The sequence below is a fragment of the Gallus gallus genome, chromosome 1 (assembly GCF_016699485.2).
Source record: "Gallus gallus isolate bGalGal1 chromosome 1, bGalGal1.mat.broiler.GRCg7b, whole genome shotgun sequence".
NCBI lineage: Eukaryota > Metazoa > Chordata > Aves > Galliformes > Phasianidae > Gallus > Gallus gallus.
In genome coordinates, this window is record NC_052532.1 from 46,969,928 (window position 1) to 46,988,267 (window position 18,340).

An 18,340-nucleotide genomic window follows, 5' to 3' on the forward strand; every position below is an offset into this window, starting at 1 on the left:
ACATTACCCATCGCTGCTCTTATCTCCCTGCTTGCGGGCAGGTCAAAGAATTCTTAACATGCAAACACCAGCTAGAGACCATCTGTCTAAACAATACACAAAAGAAAAGTCCACAAAAATCCATAAGTCTGCAATTGAAGACTCTATTTGTAGGATCTTCTAGCAGTCAGAAGCAAAGTACAACTACGCAAGTAAGAGGGTAATATGACTCCTAAAAGATGATCCTGCAGTTCATCCAAAGAGTGGGCCATACAAGGTGCAGTTCAAGGAGTCTGGCAACACAAAGGTAGAAAGTTTAGCATTTGAAAGATAAGGTAGTTGATTAGCTGGCAGTGACTATTATGAGTCACAGGAGGCACAACAGTAGTTCAAAAACTCAATTGCAGCCAGGGATCATAACAAGACCATTCAAAGTAGGCTGGCAATCCTGCATTCCTTTTTCAACTACTTCATTTCAGACCGAAAGATAAAAAAAAACTTCCAACTTACATTTATGGAGCAATCCAGCAAATAAGCAGATTACCTTTCTGAACTTCTAACCCTACAGGAGCCTTATGATGCTAATTTGCTAAAACGAAGAATTTTTACTGTTTGCACTCATTTAACATCGCCATGAAATAGGCTTTATGCAAGCAAATCCATGAAAAACTTTATCTCCACCTTTCTATTTAGCTTGCTGCTTCTGATTCAGTAGTGATCTTAAGGAACAGCAAAGTCAAAAACTGAGAAGCTCAGAGCAGAACACGCTTAAATGCTTTGCTGAATCAGGGCTTAACAAAGGGTATGAATTATTTCTGAATATCAAATCTCCTGTCCCCCTGCAACATGGCTTTCTTTCAAAAAGCACAGTGAAATAAGCAATGCTTCACCCTGTTTGACTGCTAAATCTTCTCTCCTTTCAGATGGACTGATTAGTTTACAGATGTACTCTTGAGGACTCTCAAGTGCTACCCTGCAGAATATCTTGCAAAATCTTAGGGAGGTCTTTGTAAGGCAATCATGGAAACATTACAAAGCTATTACATTTAAAATTATATTTCACAGCAAGGGGTATGATTTAAGGCTACAAGGATGCAAATCGTATCTTGAAAGAATTTGTGCATGGCATCAGAACAGCGCTGTTCTGAAGAGAGAAGCTGTGCAATCATGTCATTTTAAGTACATCATGTTGTATAAGAGTGCACGCAGCACAGGCTGTGCAAACGGTGGTAGTGAGAAGGTGGGGTTAATACCCTTTTATCTTCCTGGCAAACACATATAAAATGTCATTTCTCCCTTTTTCTTTTCTAGGTTAATTAACCTAAAGGGGGCTGTAAATTTAGGGGAAGGGCTGGGGTAAAACCAAACCAAACCAAACAACCCTGCATTTTTTGTTATTGCTGCTGGAAATATCTAGCATAAATGGCTTTAAGCAAATTGAGCCAACAGAAGGTCCTGTCCAAAAAAACCGACTATATATTTTCACTCATTTTAATAAATGCAGCAATTTGTTTACTGCTATTGCTTTCACTTCCTTTTGCTGTTTTCCAGATTTCACCCCTCATCACTGTATGATGTTTATGCACAATCAGGGTGTACTCATCACTGAGCTAATACATACTGTTTATTGGTGTCATGAACCTTGGCACACCACTTAAAATACTGTAAATTTACAACCCAGTTCAACAAATACTCAGGCACAGGAAAAATGCTGCCTGTTTGTGCCAAGTTGCTGCTTGGCAGAGACAGCATTATTTTGTTAATTCCTCACAATTGTTTTTATTTCTGTACTAGGTCATTTTTTTTTTATTTGCCTTTAGTTGTCTTTTGTTTGTTTGTTTGTTTGTTTAATTTCAGGAAAAGCCTGGAGTCAGTGTTGCCTCCTTGTCCTCAGTCTGCAAAGGCAAGAACCTGGTCTTCATGTGCTTGCAGCTTTTCCTGTGTTACCATCAGTGTCAACAGCAGCAGCCACTCATCCCTATTGTAAAACAGATCCTGTTGTCTCCTCCTAAGGGGTAAGCCTGTTCTTTATCTCTCCACAAGAGCAAATAGAGGAACTTTAGATAATAATTCTCTCTCTTGCTGACAAAGAAGAATAAACTGATTGTAGAAAGCTGCCTCTGAAGGGAAAGAAACAGTCCCCCTTATTTCTATCTCCCTGGTGTCTGCTTCCATTCTCCCCTTAATCCCAATCCTTGATTCTCTTTTTACCTGATTTCTCTTCTTGCTCTCCTCCAGCCTCCTTCCATAGCCTCGTCCATCAAGAGTGAGGAAAGCCTCACTTCCTTCTTTTTGCTCCAGCAGATCAGGGATAAGAGAAGAATTTTGCTCCCTTCTCTTAGATGCTGTGCACACATTTATTATAAACTGGGCTGATTTTAACCTCAATTAACGTTATATAGATGACATGGCAAATTTAATTGAGTATGAATACAATAATGTCTTTTCACATTATTTCAGCCTCAAAAATAACTGAGCTGTATTAGCTGAAACATTCACCGAAACAAAATAATTCTAGTAGACATCTAGACAACTTCAGTCGACAGATTTAACTTTGATATGCTTATATACAAGAAAATACAGGCTGTTATAACAGAAAATATGGGACAGCAATCTCTACTGTTCTTATTACGTAATAAAAACATAAGAGGCTTTGAGGTGATTTTACAGCTTTCCTAAATCTATAGGAAAACTTAGTTGGAAGGAAAACTTCTCAGACATAAAGCTGTAAGAATGTATCAAAATTAATTATACTAGGGCAGATTCAGATCTCATCAATTTCAGTTTACACTGTTGAAATTCCTGTCATGTAAATGCGTAAGGGATAGGCTTACATATGAACTAGAAATACTCTGGTTCTGAAGTTCGCTTGATGGAATAGTACAGCTAATGCTCCTGGGGCTTTGTGGCTCTGCACTGCTCTCAGGAATATCATCTTTATCCCTGTAAGGACATAGAGGAAACTCATCTCCCGAGTAAGAAAGCAAAGTTTCACAGAACAATTGGGTTCAAGAATGAAAGAAAAATGGCTGCATGACAGGAGACTGGAAACATATGAAAAATAATATAATTTAGAAAACTCAGAAACTCTGCCCAAGACTGATACAGTTTGTATAAACAAGTTAGAGCAAAAGCCATGATGTTGTAGTATGAATTAAAGACTTCAGTGGCATTTATTTAGAATGTTCCACACAAAATCATCTCTGGCACCATCCCCTTTAGTACACTCTCTCAAAAATATGCCGCTTTTGATTTTAATGCTAGAATCCAGAAGTGTCTAAGTACATACATACATAATCTTTACTAAACAATTCAATTTGAAGTATGTCAGGTTTACAGCAATGTAAGTATTGCCTCTATTAGAAAAAAATCATAGAATCATAGAATCATAGACTGGGCTGGGTTGAAAAGGACCACAATGATCATTGAGTTTCAACCCCTCTGCTATGTGCAGGGTTGCCAACCACTAGACCAGGCTGCCCAGAGCCACATACAGCCTGGCCTTGAAAAAAATCCTAGTTTAAATACATTAAACAGCTCAAAGAACCTCTGAAATCCAGTCAAAACAAAAGATTCATAAACTTGTAGACAACTTCATCTACTATCAAAACAGAACAGCTTTAAAGATTTTTTTTAAAAAAACTAATACCCATTCTACATCCTATAGGAACAAAAGCACTTTGAAGATTTGTCCCTGAAGATATTAAAATATATTAGAAGAATGCACTAGGATGGCAGGCACAAGTGTATGTTTCTCACTGTTCCCTTTTTTACCTATGTCTTTAATCTTCATGTATTTGCTGTGCTGGAGACCTAGAGCAAAAAAATTTCAGTGGTTGGTTATGTCATTTGAGTAAAATAAAATAGCAGGTGAACTATAAAACAGATGCCAGATATATCACTAGACTTATCTGAAAACTCACCCAGTAAAGTTGGAAGTGAGAGAGTATGGAGAACAAACTACCTGCATATGCACTTTTGTCTTATTCTTGCTCTTCACCTTGGCTAATAGATTGATAATCTCATAAAGATTGGAGAGAGGCTCCTTAGATTTGCATGACAAAGTTCTGGAGAAAAACTTCAATGAAGAGATAAATGCCTACGCATCCCTGTGTGTAAACTGAGTAAAAACTAACTGGAAGAAAAAGAGAAAGAACCAACTTTTTTTTTGCATTTGAGGCTCTTTCTTTCCTTTATAAAAGTAAATAACATTATGTAAGAAATTGAAGATCTGGGAGAATTCTGTCTATGTATTGGCAGCACCAACTAGACCAGCTTCTTCTTTGCTCATCTGTGTCAGCCAGATAAGGAAAAGCAGTGAATCTGGTACCTAAAGCTCTGTAAGAACTGCTGCTCACCAGTTTGAATTCACTTGCTATGCAGACATTAGTGAGACCAAATTGAGCTGCAGGTACCAAGTGCCACTGGAGGTGATTTTCCCATGAACAGGGTTGTTGTAGGTAAGGGAAGGATGACTCCTATGCCTACTATAGTGTTGATGGGGTAGTGCTAGTATATGCCTCAGTATTATTCCTTAGATAGAGCAATATGCTCTCCTTTGCCCTCTCGCAGCTGCCCAAGTAGTAATCAGAAGCACCTTCAACATGCTATCAGTAGAGACTTTGAAATGTCAGCATCAGTGGGATGTAATATATCGCAGTGAGTAAGATCACAGTCTACGTGTATTGCAGACAAGGCTTGGTGATTGTTTGAAGGGTCTTATCACTGTTTCTTCCAATTTGTATTGCAGTGAATCACTGGCTGCCTGAGACTTGTCACTGCAGTAGCACAACCAGGGGCAACCAAATGGAGATAGAACAGCAAACCTTGTAATTGGGTTAGCAGGGTTGCTGGAAATATGACTTGGCACAGATAGGAAAAAGGATAATATACAAGATAGTACACTTAGCTGGGTTATTTCAGAGTACTATCATTCCTGCCACTCAGAGAAAAGAGGTGGGAGCAGTGCAGGGGCAGACAGGAACAGTCTTCGATTAAGCATGCATAGAGATAGAAAACAGACCAACAGCACCAGAAAGCTCTTTTCTTCCTCTTCCTTTCCAACCCAAGTAGAAGAGAAGGAAGAGAGAAAGTGAGCAGCCATCTTACACCAATGGGAAGGAGTCCTGTCCTGTAGCATATATTCAACAGCTCACTTAAAGGAGTCCCATCTTCATTGCATATCAATTTACTACTCACCCACTTAATGCTAATATCCGTGTCAACTGCATCCCTTTGAAATAGGTGACATCTAAACTGTCCTCTGGCTGGCAACAAATAAAAGACACCTTACAGGATGGTTAAGGACACACTGAATAGCCATGGCTATCCTTCTCCATTGTCTCAATCATATGCCACAAGGTTTATAAATTTTCATCACAACATAACTTTCCCACATGGTAAAAGAGGTTATTTCTTAGAGGCTTGCAAGAAATGACTAGAGAAATGCAGTTTTTAATAGTGAAAACTGCTTCTTATTAGTGAAAAATTTCAGGCAGTGTGTCACACATTTTGTTTCCCGATGAGAATTGGCAAGCAACCAGAATTTAGCAAGCTTCAGTGTGAGTGAAAGGTTGCCTCTCACAAGTATTGCCACTGTTAACATGAAAACAAGATCTGTAAGAATGATTATTGAGTGAAATGTTTAACTCGTATTTTATGGTCGCAACGATTTATCAGATTCCTGGAGATATTGAAGAAATTGTTATTTCACCTACAAACCTGACAAGACTATGTTAGAAACATCCCTTGCAGAAGCATGAAATTCTGCCTTGGGGAAAAAATAAAAATTGATTGTAAAATATTTTAGGAAGAATGGACCGAGCAGATCACAAATCATTTGATAGCATTCTTCTAAAATTATATTGCCTTTAAACTACTGACATTAATACTTATCCTCAATTCTCACTCTGCTCTATTATCAGCCTTTATATTTATGACTTCCTTAGCAATTAAAACCTTCACAAAAATAAAGAGGAAAGCTGAAGACAGTTTTCCATGTTGCAGTTATTTCTTCAAAAAGTAATAATAAACTAGTATTAAAATCTTAATTAAAAAAGGTTATTTTAGTCACTGATATGACCAATGGAGAGCAATTCAAAGCAGTTAAGGCACAATACCACTCAGGGAATTTGACCTCTAATTTGCAAACTATGTATGAAGATAGAAGATGACCTAAGTGGGATCTATTTCAAATTGAGTCCCAAAAGACTTCAAGTCCCACTCTACCAATGTTTTAAAGATCTCTCTTTGGTTCACATTCAGCTCTTCCAGAAGTGAACCTGAACTAACCAGTACCATCAAAAGCCTTTCCAATATTGATATTCAAATGAACATGCAATCACAGACCTTTCACACAACAGTAGTAGTTAATTAAAGTACAGTGATAATTAAACAATACTGATAGCTGGGACAAGGATTATTGTAGGAAAAATTTCTGCTATTTTTATCTCCTCTTCCTTGTAGCACTGATTCATTACAACCACCACAATTGTCACATGCAAATTAGCTACACAGATAAGATGGCAACTGAAAAAATTACCTCCGATATTGCACTTGGCCCACTTAATTATGAACACTGTTGACCCAACTCTGTCTGCCTATTTAGTCATAACAATTCAAAAAAACAATTATTAATACCTTCCTAAATTACATATTAATGTCTTGAATCTATATTGCAAAGATAATTTCACTTCATTTGAGTAATGAAAACTCTGAGGAGTCTATATTATACCATTATTCAGATTACTTGAGATAAATGCTAGTTATCCTAGATGCTAAATTTCTCAAAGGGCTTACTTTAAAATCAATATTACTGAGAGCTAATTAACAGACTTATAAATTCTTGGGAAAATATTCCTTTCTCCAGTGAGTATATAAGTTTGAGGAGCGCAGAAAGAGACAAATATGGTATTTTCAGAAATAAAAATTCTGAATACATGCGCTGCTTGCAACATGGGATTCTGCTTAAGCTTGGCATTTTTGTAATAAATGTAGGAACCCTGCTCACTTCCAAGAAAGTCTCACAGAGTAAATGTGCATGTTTCAAACCTCAATTCTGTCTGTCAGATATTTTCTTTCTCATGTTTTTATCAACCCTGGTCATGTTGAGCCACACAAATCAGCCCAAAGAGTACAAAATATGTCGTCAAAGCTTTAGACTAAAATTCTGGGCAGAATCCATGTTTTAAGAATAACTTATTTAGAAAGGAGGTCTGTGAAATGGCAGTAAGAAAAGCATATGCTCAGGAAAATACTTAAGCTTATACATGCCTATGCCCTGAAGTTACAGGTGTGGTCTTGCATGCCTTTGCTCCTGCTTGCAGCTGAACCCTGCTCACATTGTTTTTTGCTTTTACCTCTGGGCTCCCTGGTTTTCAGTTGTGAGCAGATGGAGCAGCTTGGAAGCTACATCCAACTTTGCCTTCACGTGAATCAAGACACAAGGTTCTGCTTCTTAGGTATCATGGGAGCATGATCTTATGGAAGGTCCCAGGGCATGCCTAGGGCAGAGCCACAGAAGCATAACATGAATGGTAGGCTGCACTTTCCTAAGAATGTGACTGAAGAAAGAAGAATTCCTTTTTTTTTTCTCCCATAGCACAGCACATTTACTAGAGGATTCACACAGAAGGGAGAAGATCACATTCACATCTTTCTCAAACTTAAATTTGCATTTCCTAAAAAGAGAGCAAGCTGCACAATAACTGACATGGAATAACATTCTGGGATTGAGGTGGAATTTTTCAGTGCTCCTGCTTAAAGTAAATCACCAGGGAATTCAGTCAGTAAGTCAGAAAGGAACATTATCCTTCACACCAGTGAGAGCTGGGGGTGGTAAACTGGTCTTACACTGCTTTTTCAAGAAGTGTTTCTGGTCTACATCCAATGACTATAAAACAAAAAGTGGAGAGAAAGCTAAACATTCAGGACTATCTCTTGCAGTTGAGTATTGTTAACACTTGAGCTACTGAGTCATGCTTCTAGAGTGTACTGTAATTTGAAAGGCGGTGGTGAGCAAGCTGTTCACATCCAAAGGGACAACTCTGATATCAAGATTCAGGGAGCAAGATGAGAAATTCAGCCTCCAAATGTTTTCTGAAGCAGGGCTGCATAAGGAGGGAAAATCTTCAGGTATAGCTCTTACTTTGGAGTATCTTGCTGGTCTCTTCTGCTTAGTACTGCAAACCTCTTAAACACTTTTTCCTTTCTACTAAGTTGTGCTGTGTGTTATGTGCCAAAGTCAGTTGCAGAGATCCACACAAGAACTGCAAAGCCAAAGTGACGATGCCCACTGTAGCCACAGCTATCTGCATTATTAATGATGTCTTCGAGGCCTCACCTGCCTGTTTGGGGTACACCTGTGCCCTATGAAATGAAGCCACAGTCTGACTTTCAGGCACCCTTTTCCACATGTAGATTTTTCCACATGTAGATGTTAGCAGCTGGAGGCAATTAGGTCAACTAAACTTGCTTTTTAAATATTTTATTACAAAAGATAATAAAAAATATGAAGCCACTTCCAAAAATGAGAACTACTGGCAAATGTGTTGTGTTTTCTATGCATCACTGAGTTGCTGTGTTTAAATGTATTTCATGCTCATGCCTCTTTTGCTCTGCTGTGGTGCAGCAAGGGTGAAAGGTAAGAGAGCTGCTGTAAAACAAGCTGGAGCATACTAACTTTCTCTAGGTGAAAATTAAAAGGTTGCAGGGCAAGTGCAGTCAGGCTTGCCAGATAAATTCAACAGCGACAGGAAAATGGACAAACACTGGAACACAGGAAGTTCCATAGAAACATGAGGAAAAACTTCTTTACTGTGAGGGTAACAGAGCCCTGGAACAGGCTGCCCAGAGAGGTGGTGGAATCTCCTTCTCTGGAGATACTCGAGATCTGCCTGATGCTTTCCTGCTCAACCTACTGCAGGAACCTGCTGTAGCAGGGGAGTTGGACTCGATGATCTCCAGAGGTCCCTTCCAGCCCCTATGACTGACTCTATGATTATGTTGAGACCCATTTTAATATACTCCTACAGATTTTATTCATTAAGGCAGACAGAAGGCATTGCAGGATTGAACAAGGTACTGTTTCCCACTGCACACGTGATTTCTGATACCTGTGATTTTTCTAATACAAACTGTTGTTATTTATTTCCATGGTATATGCAGAGGCATTACTCTTTGGGCCCCTGAAGCCCAGGAGGTAACAGAGATGGTCTCCATTTTCTTCATACTGTTTCTAAAAATATGAGAACATTTGATTAAGGGTTGACAATTTTCTTTTCTTCCTTTCCTTGTTCTTGTAATTCATTTCACATGGGAAGTGGGCTGTGTTTTTCTTATTCCTTCCAATTCAGCAGCTGGGTGGCTGGCGTTGCAGGCCCACTCTCGTCACCATGGCAACCAGCAGCTCACTGTAATATGATCCCATGTGCTTCATGTCACTACATGGGGTGATTATTCTCTGATAACAATCTGGGAAATGCTTTTCCATATTCTCATAAAGGAGGATTAATCAGCGTTCCACTGCATGGCCATCCTGCGTGGAGCATGGCACTGTGTTAGGAAGTGCTTCATGCACAGTCACTTCATGAATAGCTCACGCCACAGAGGCTGAGCTCAGTGCCCACCGGTGCTGCTCCTCAGGAATGCATTGAAGAATCCCTGTGTTAGCTGGAGAGCCACCAGCATGACTATGCTAGATGAGGCTGAAGGCCTGCCTTGTTGGTTGGGTATCTCTGCTGGTGAATGCTCGGAAAAGCAAAATACATTAATAATTGCTCTTATATAATGTTCTTTTACTGTCACCAGTGGGCTAATTTAAAGCTAAGCATATAAGCATTTAGCTACATTAGAGTGAGTCCTGACAGCAGATACAAGACCTGATTTTACTGAATACAAATCCAACTCAGATTGCCGGCATATATGGCTAAGTTGCCCTTCAGCCCATAGAAGAGTTGATTTACCACCCCTGTTCCAGGTGGCAGCAAGTCATCCCCACACTGGAGTGCTGATTGCTTTCTGTGTGTGTTGTACAGGCTCTGGACTGTTAATTCTTACAAATTAACTTCAGGATGATATATTACACAAGAATCAAAACAAGAGCTGTCTCTTCAGTAACTGCGTTAATAGGCCCAGACTTATAGATTGCATGGCAGAAAGGGTATTTCTTCCTTCCCAAAGGGAATATTCCACTTTCCACTCTGTCCTATGACACTTGAACAAGGTATAACTGGGCAATATTTATAAATCTGAAATGTAAAGAACAAAAACAAACAAAAAAACAACCACACAACAAAAAAAGCAAAATCAGATTTCTGGCTGTGAAAGTCAAATCCTAAACTTGGTACTTTCTATTCCCTTTATCCCTTCCTATTGGCTTTTATTCCCTGTGTAATTTATTCGCAATACACGTTTTTTATTCAGATCTAGTTAACTACATACTATGCTAACTAGTATCTAGTTAACTAAATACTAGTAAAATAAATGCTGTGGCCTTTCTGTTCACATTCTCCCCTTTATTTACACATTTTTCACTCTTGCAAATATTCTTGCATTGTTTAGTTGGACACAACACAAAAGCAGCAATTAGTGTGACTACTGTAGTTCTGTTTTCTACCTGTAGCATAGTTAGGGATTACAAATACTTAGGAAATTATTCACAGAACATTATCTTTTTATACCAATCCATAGGTAGGTATGTAAATACAGCTATAATCTTTTATTAATGATGAATATAAAAAAAATAAATCCATGCATTTCAAGAAGCGTGTTTCTCAGAAACTGAACTGTGTAACTTGAATCAAAGCAACTACTGGCTGCAAATGTTAAAAGTCACAGATTGGTCTTATGTATCTCACATTATTTGGTTTAAAGAACTTTCTATGTAAAGGTAAATATGCTGTTATGTATTTGATCTTGGGATTTATCTGATTATTTGTTTTATAGGATTACTCCCATAGACATGCTGCATTTTCTTAAAACTCTGAGCTGACGTTCAAAATGAGAATAAGCAAAGCCTGACATATTCTTAGAATAGTATTACCTGCATGCAGATTGATCAATTCCCAAAACATTGTAGAAGAGCCCTGCAATGTTGCTACACATCTGATTTTCTAAGTACATGTTAGGACACCTACTGACATAGTCCACTAACCCTATACTCTAGAAATTCATTTTCTTTAATCATAAGGAAATCTTCACACAAGCCAGTCCGCTCTGTACAGCACCCTCCCTCCTTCTACCACTGCTGCGTATCCACCAATCTGTCTCCTACACAAGGATACTGCATTTGACAATCAACATATAGGGAATTCTGGAGGCCTCCATTCTATCAAAATTCTGATGCTTAGTAGGTTTCTCTGTGAAGCAAGCTTCTCTAAGAAGCAAGCTTCTTCTAATTTAACTTTGTAATAAAAAATGTCCCTCGTGGTCCTGATGAGTCCACACTGGTCCTTCTCTGCCTCAAATAACAGGTCCAAAACAAAACTATGTTCTTGTGAGACAAGATAGTAGGAGACTATGTAACTTCAGTTGATATAGTTCTGTATTTCTGTACACCTTCTTAAAAGGAAAACTACTGCACTAAATGAAACAGACAAAATAAGAACTGCTGATCCCCACTATATATTAAAGCAATTTTCCAAAGTATCAAAGTTACAAACAGCCTTCGCCACAGGATACGTATTCTATATGTGATCATACATAGAGTATAATTATATTTCTGAATAATCCATGAATTCAATGCAGGGGGATTACAAAATGAGATTGCTGGTATTTCTTTTTTTAGCTTTTATCTTTCCCTGTGTGGGTCCATGTCCTGTATATATTTTTCCATTGAAGGCTTCACCAGTAAGAATGATTCACTTTCTTCTGACTTTTTATAGACATTCATTGAAATAATAATAGACAGCTCCAAAACAGCAATTAATATATTTTATATGACTCTGAAAGGTGACATTTTTATACCCATTATACAGATAAAGAATTAGAACAGGACTAATTAGGGTCTGAATTTGAAAAAAAGCTAAATTCTCACTGCCTAAGTATAGGGATTGTTTTCTTCCAGTTCAATGAGTACTTAGTACTTATCTATATATATACTCAAAGGAGACCTACAGACAAATTCAATTTTAGCTCTGAGCTCTCACACTTCAGCAAATATGAATTTTGCTCCTTCTTTTGGACATGTATATCAAAGCATTTTCAACATATTGTTGTCAGGAAAGTTTGTCTTAATATGTAGCAAACTGTCCAAGAAACTCAGAAGTCACTTTGGAAAATGGAACAATCTGAATAATATGGTATTACAAACCATGCTGTAGAGCATTTCTGACTTTCTGTAAGGAGTCAAATGAAGCCCAGCCAAGGAAACTAGCTCTCATTCAGCATTAGGTCTGTTGTGCCAGAACAGTCTCTCAGACTAACAAGGCCTCTGAGACAACTATCCAGTTTAATGTCTTTCTGCTTTGTTCAGAACTACATAAATGTGTTAAATCAGTAAAAAGACTTAGTTGTGAGCCAGCTTTCTCCGCTTCCCCTCTTTGCCTTCCTTCCTTTCTTTCCTCCTTCTTTCCTTCATCTGGAGACAAAAAAAAAGTCACGCAGGTCATTTCTACCGAGGAAAGAGAAAAGAGGGAAAAGTAGGAGTTAGGAGTAAAGGAGCACAAGAAGAGTCCATCTTGAAGGGATAGTGTGGCAAGGAGAGAGCTCAGAAATACACATGGATTTTGTGGTAGTCAGATATAGAGAATCTTGGAAATAAAAAAGAAGGAAGAATAGTAGCCAGGTATCTACAGAAGAGATCAGGAATACTAAGATATAATTTCTACTCTGAGTCTGATTTAACAAAAGCAGTAAAATGCATGACTTCAAGATTAAAATAATTATAAACTACTTATAACTAGCTCATACACGGAAAGTGTTCCTAATTTCATTTTGTTTGGGCCATAAAAGTATTAATAAGTATTAAGTACTCATTTTATTTTCATGTAATATCTTTTAGTATGAGTCCAGAAGTTGTCACTGAATTCACTCAGAGCTTAACTGACTTAATGAGATTCCTCAGGCAATCTGGTTAACTCCTGAGAAACCGTGCTTTCTAACTACAGGTACTTTGAAACCTGAACTTTCTAAGGTGAAACACAAGCAGTTAGTTGACCACAAGATAGCTCTTAATACACAGATTTTTCCATCCCAGTATCCTTTCTTGATTTTATATATGTGGATCACCAACATTACATAATTTCTTAGTCAGGCAATTAAGGAAGTACAGAACTGGCTTCTGAAAACTCACAATCCAAATCAAAGGCTGACCTCAGAAAAGACCCTGAGGCATACTGTCCTGTGCACTTTTGACAGACCAGGCTTCTTCTGCATGTGCTAGCAAGTGTTTTCTTTATTCCATTTTCTCTCAAGAAGGAAAGAAATTGGCATGTGTCTTGAACAAATACAAACATGAAGATCCATATGTATACCTAACAGAGTTAGAGAAATCAAACTGTACAAGCAGGAACAACAGAATTTGCAGACAAAAAGCCTGATACTGAAGAGAAGCAATTGCTTGTATTAGGGTTCTTCAACATACTTCACTCTTGCTGCATAAAGTTATTTTTCTAGGATAAAGATGGAGATGTACTTTATCTTCACGCTACTATACAAAATCCAAACATCAGGTAATAAAAACTTCATGGGCAGAATAGACATATTTCCAAATTCCAAGAGAGAAGGAAAGTGAAATAAAATAACTTGCACTGTTAATTTATAATTCCTTTCTGGTAATGAGAGGCGTGCCTTGGGAGTTCAGAGACGCTAACAGAACTATATTATTCATAGTACATTAAAAAATGGATCAAGGCTAAAAACCAACTCATTCTTTTGCAATCTTTTAATCTTAATGCAGCCTGGAACTGCAACATATAACTATTGTCTTTTTATAAACAACATCTTAAAGAAGTGGGCTTTTTATGTATTTTTAAGGAGAGCTGTTTGGAGCATACCTGAAAAAGTGAAAAAGCTGTTAAATAGTGTGGACACTGAAGAACAGAAGCTACCAAGCGTTCAAGAAATTTTAAGAGCTGAAACCAGCTGCAAAGATACATGTTTTTAGTGTGAGCTGTAAGATTATAGTGAGTTAGATGCAGGTCCTTCTCCCCCTCTCCATAACCACAAACAGGGTTGTGCACACAGGGCCACTATTAGTTCATGGCTGCTAATTTAGGAAATCAGGTGAAACATTGCTTTGGCTTTATGCAAGGAAGGCCATTTGATAGGTGCTTATCCAACCTACTTTTACTCACGGTATTCCATTTTTTAATACTTAAAGTGATTATTAGCACTCACTTGCTCAGTAGCCTTATCCCTCCGCATCTGCTGTCTGTGTAAATACTTTAGCTTTGGTATTATAAAACTTGCATCTAGAGCTGGTCTTTGGGATCCAAAAATTTCAAATAATTATTATAACAGTCAAAGTATTTACATAAACTTAGAGCAGGTATTGGTGTTTACATCAATAATCCTGTTAAATCATTCAGATTCTGGTAATAAGACGAAGTACTTCATAAGATAATACTAATAAGAGCCTGAATCATGAGATTTTGAGTAAGTCATGGGTTGTACGTACCACCAGTGCTTTTACCATCAGCTTCAGAGCAGCCAGTTTAAAACAAATATAATGCATTGTTGTACAGAAATTTTATCCCATATGCACAGCAACTGAAGCTTAATGAGACACAGCAAAAGGTACAGAATATGGTATGTTCCAAACCCAATAAAATGGTTAACTAAGTGGACTAAGATAAAGACCAGAGAGCAGATAAGGTTTTCATTGAGTTATTTTGTATTTGTGATGAAGTGCTTAGACCCCTGGAACACATGTGGACAAAATTTTTGGGGCTGGACTGTGATGCACAATTTTATGAAAAGCGATGAAAAAAAGTGTTTCTAACTGAAGACATTAATTTCTAACTGTCTAAAACAAGTTATCTTCTATATTGTTGTTACCCTATAATCTTTTCTGACTCTTTATAACTAATTTTTAAACTGTGAATGTTACTCCCAAAAACAAGGTGTGTGTTTGGATGTAAAAACACTTGAAGAGTGTTAACACAATTCCAGTGTTCCCAGTGAACAGTATTGGCCACGTGTATACATATCGCTGCTGAATGAGAGGAGAGGTACACTGTGGACCTCAGCATCGTTTAAAAACAACAACAAAACACTGGGCTAAGGTTGTAAAGTCATTAAGCAATGCAAGATCAGAAAAATAAATACAAGTTTTACTGTTAAAAATTAGTTGTTTGAAATGCATGCGTGTGCATGCTCGAGTCTCAGCACACTGAATGCAGTGGGAGTTCCAAGGGAAAAAATAGTAGAGAAGCTTGTAGTTCAAGACTGTATGGTAAGTCACATGAATGTGAAGGACAAACTGCAGCTGCACATCTCATTCTCTGGCTCTTTATATCTGAGCATATGGAATTTTTCACCTTTGTGCTCTTTTTGTGTGTGCGTATGTGTGTATGAACAGGCAGAATGGGCAGCGTCTTGTGAAAGGCAGGCAGAACAGTAAGCATGCTGATAAGGGTTTCATGGGATGCATTGCTTTTGGTCACTATGAAGGTTAAAACTGGTGCTGAGAAGTTGATACCACAAAAATATATGGGTACGGGGAATAGGGGAAAGAATCATTTTCAACTGTGTATGGGAAAATGGAAGATGTCTAAACAGAAGAAAGTTTAGGTGTCGAGGAAATGTAAAGCAATCAGGCAAACTCTCTACCATAGTGTTGCTTGCATGGCAATTCTGGTACATCCTTTTAGAACAGCTTCTAAAAGGTGGCTGTAAATTTACTAGTAAAATCAAATTTGTCTCCCTTATTGAAATTCTAATTATTTTTGAGGGAAGGAAAGCTTCTCATCTATTTGCTGAGAGGCACAATACTTTGTAAAATAGATTACCTTTTTACTGGTTTCTCTTAAATATTTTGATTCTCTCTTAACTGCGCAGTTACTTCATTTGGCTTTATTTTCTTCCAACTACACCCTATTGCCACATTCCAATCACCCCATTTTATTCTCACTAGACTCAGCACTGATGATAGTACCTATCTGTTACTAATACCACCATCAATTTCTTTCTTGAATAAGGCATTAGCTGCATGGTGAAAGGTTGAAAACATAGATCAAGAGACTTATATTCAGGATGAATCCTGTGATTTGTATTTTATTTATCTTCTAGTAATTCATTCATTCTCCAGGAGTTCTAAAATGTGATTTCCTCCTTGGTATACTAAGACTCTTAATCAAACATCACCTAACCTAGATGATTCACATATTTTAATTAATGAAGTACTGCTTTATCTTCTTGTAGTACGATCACTCTCTCTCCTTCTCTCCCCCTCTCTCTAATATTTCAGTGACCTTCATTAGTACTGTGTTTCTCTAATTCTTGTACTTTGTTTCTTATGCTAAGACTAAAATGACTCACGTGAGTTCTAGCAGTGGTCATAACTTTGTAAATATTCCTTTTAGCTATAGCATATTTAAAAATTTTCCAGAATGCATTTTACTCACATAGTCAATGTGAGGTCATTTTCCCTATTATTTTTTCCCCTTATTTTACTTTGGTTGTTTAGTAGTTCTTCCACAATGTGTTCTTTTTCTTATTTTAGATGTAGTTTGATTTTTTTTTTCATCTGCATAAACGCCTGAGCTTTTTTTTTTTTTTTTTACTTAACAACACCCACTCTTTCTTCATAAAGAATAACGTCTGAGATTCTTATGCTTGAAATTTCCAGTTACCTATAAGTATCCATTAATCTTCCCATGAAAACTCCTTTAGCATTGCACAGTGTAATTATCTGTAATCAAGCTCCTCTGTACTATTGTCTCCTTCAAACATCTTTAACTTAGTCAGAGAAGTCTGTCTGTTCTGAGATTAATTTACCTGCTAGTCCAGACTCCATTTATTTCTTTTTTATTGGACAATACTGTTCTAAAACAATATTATATACAAATGTATATTTTGTTCCATATTTAGTTCTTTTCATTGTGTAATTTCTTTTTGCATTAAGTATTTTCATATAAAACAACTAAGAATAAACTGTAACTTAATTTTACATACAGGCTACTGGTCTTAAGTCTATCTTTGTCCTGCGTTACAAAGCTTTCCATTACTTACCGATAAATATGTAAATGTAAATAAACTGATTATCCTTTGAATCTTCCTTTTTTGTTTTCTTTTTTACATTGCAGAGTAAAAGTTCCTAGAACGTCTCCTCTCTTAACCTTTAGGCTTTCTGTTACTTTTAATGCTCTTTTTCACATCGCCATCTTTACCACATTTTCCTTAATTTGTAAAGAATAGCATTATGTATTTAATTCTATATGGAAACATTTCTAATTCTTGAAGACATATCATTTTCCTTTTTGCTAGCAAAATCAGCTGTAAAGGCGTTGGCCTTAAATAAATGCATAGCAAGAACATTTTGTCAGCATGACATCTCTTATTTTACGAGGTAATAAAATACCATGTTAATTTTATCATGTTTAGAATTTTCAGCTGTTTTATCAACCTATCTTTCAGATGAAGTATTTGCTAGTAGTTTCTCATAAAATTCTACTTAGAGACAACAGAAAATTCCTTGTATTTGTAGTCTCAAAATTTTTTAGGGTTCATCTGTGTTTGCACACTGATGAAGGTCTTTCTCTGCACCAGCCAGGCTTTTAGCTCAAGCACAACATTTAACACTAACATTTAACATATTGTTAGAACAGATGGGACTAATTTCAGCCCTTAAGTACTCACAGATATATATAATGAAATAATTTCACTTTTATTGGTGACTGTACATGCGATGCCTTTCAATGTCTGGTTGGATAAGTTGAACCCACCTTCTTGTTTTAGTGTGGGTATTACTGAGTCCAATATGTTTATATGTACATTGGACAAGCTCTTTTCTCTCAGGCTTAGTGGGATTTCCAAAGAGACACATACACACTACATGTCACTATCCTGAATGGAAGAGGTGAGTGAAAGGATTATCCATCACATACACTGGTATTTGGGTGATCTACCAAGTGTACATACAGGCTGTGTGCCTTGAATGTACGACCCTGTGCAAAATAACATTTAAATACAGATGGCAAAATAGTGTAGAACAGTAAGGCAAACCCTCATCTAAAGGTTAACTTAGCAAAGCTTAGCAAGAACATAGATGGACCCATCCATGATCATACTTTTAAGATACAACTGCTGAGACAGGTTTAGACAACCTCTGACTCTCAAGGAATCCACCATAACCATGATATCTTAATAACTAATTTTGGAGATGGATTCCATATGACTCAATTTTCCAAATGATATCAGT

The 18,340-nt window shown here is 37.2% G+C and overlaps 1 protein-coding gene across 10 annotated transcripts in view; it reads right to left on the reverse strand.

The window, feature by feature from the left end:
- ANKS1B (ankyrin repeat and sterile alpha motif domain containing 1B) overlaps positions 1–18,340 on the reverse strand; it is a 412,583-nt gene that overhangs the window by 168,369 nt on the left and 225,874 nt on the right. The window lies entirely within an intron of this gene.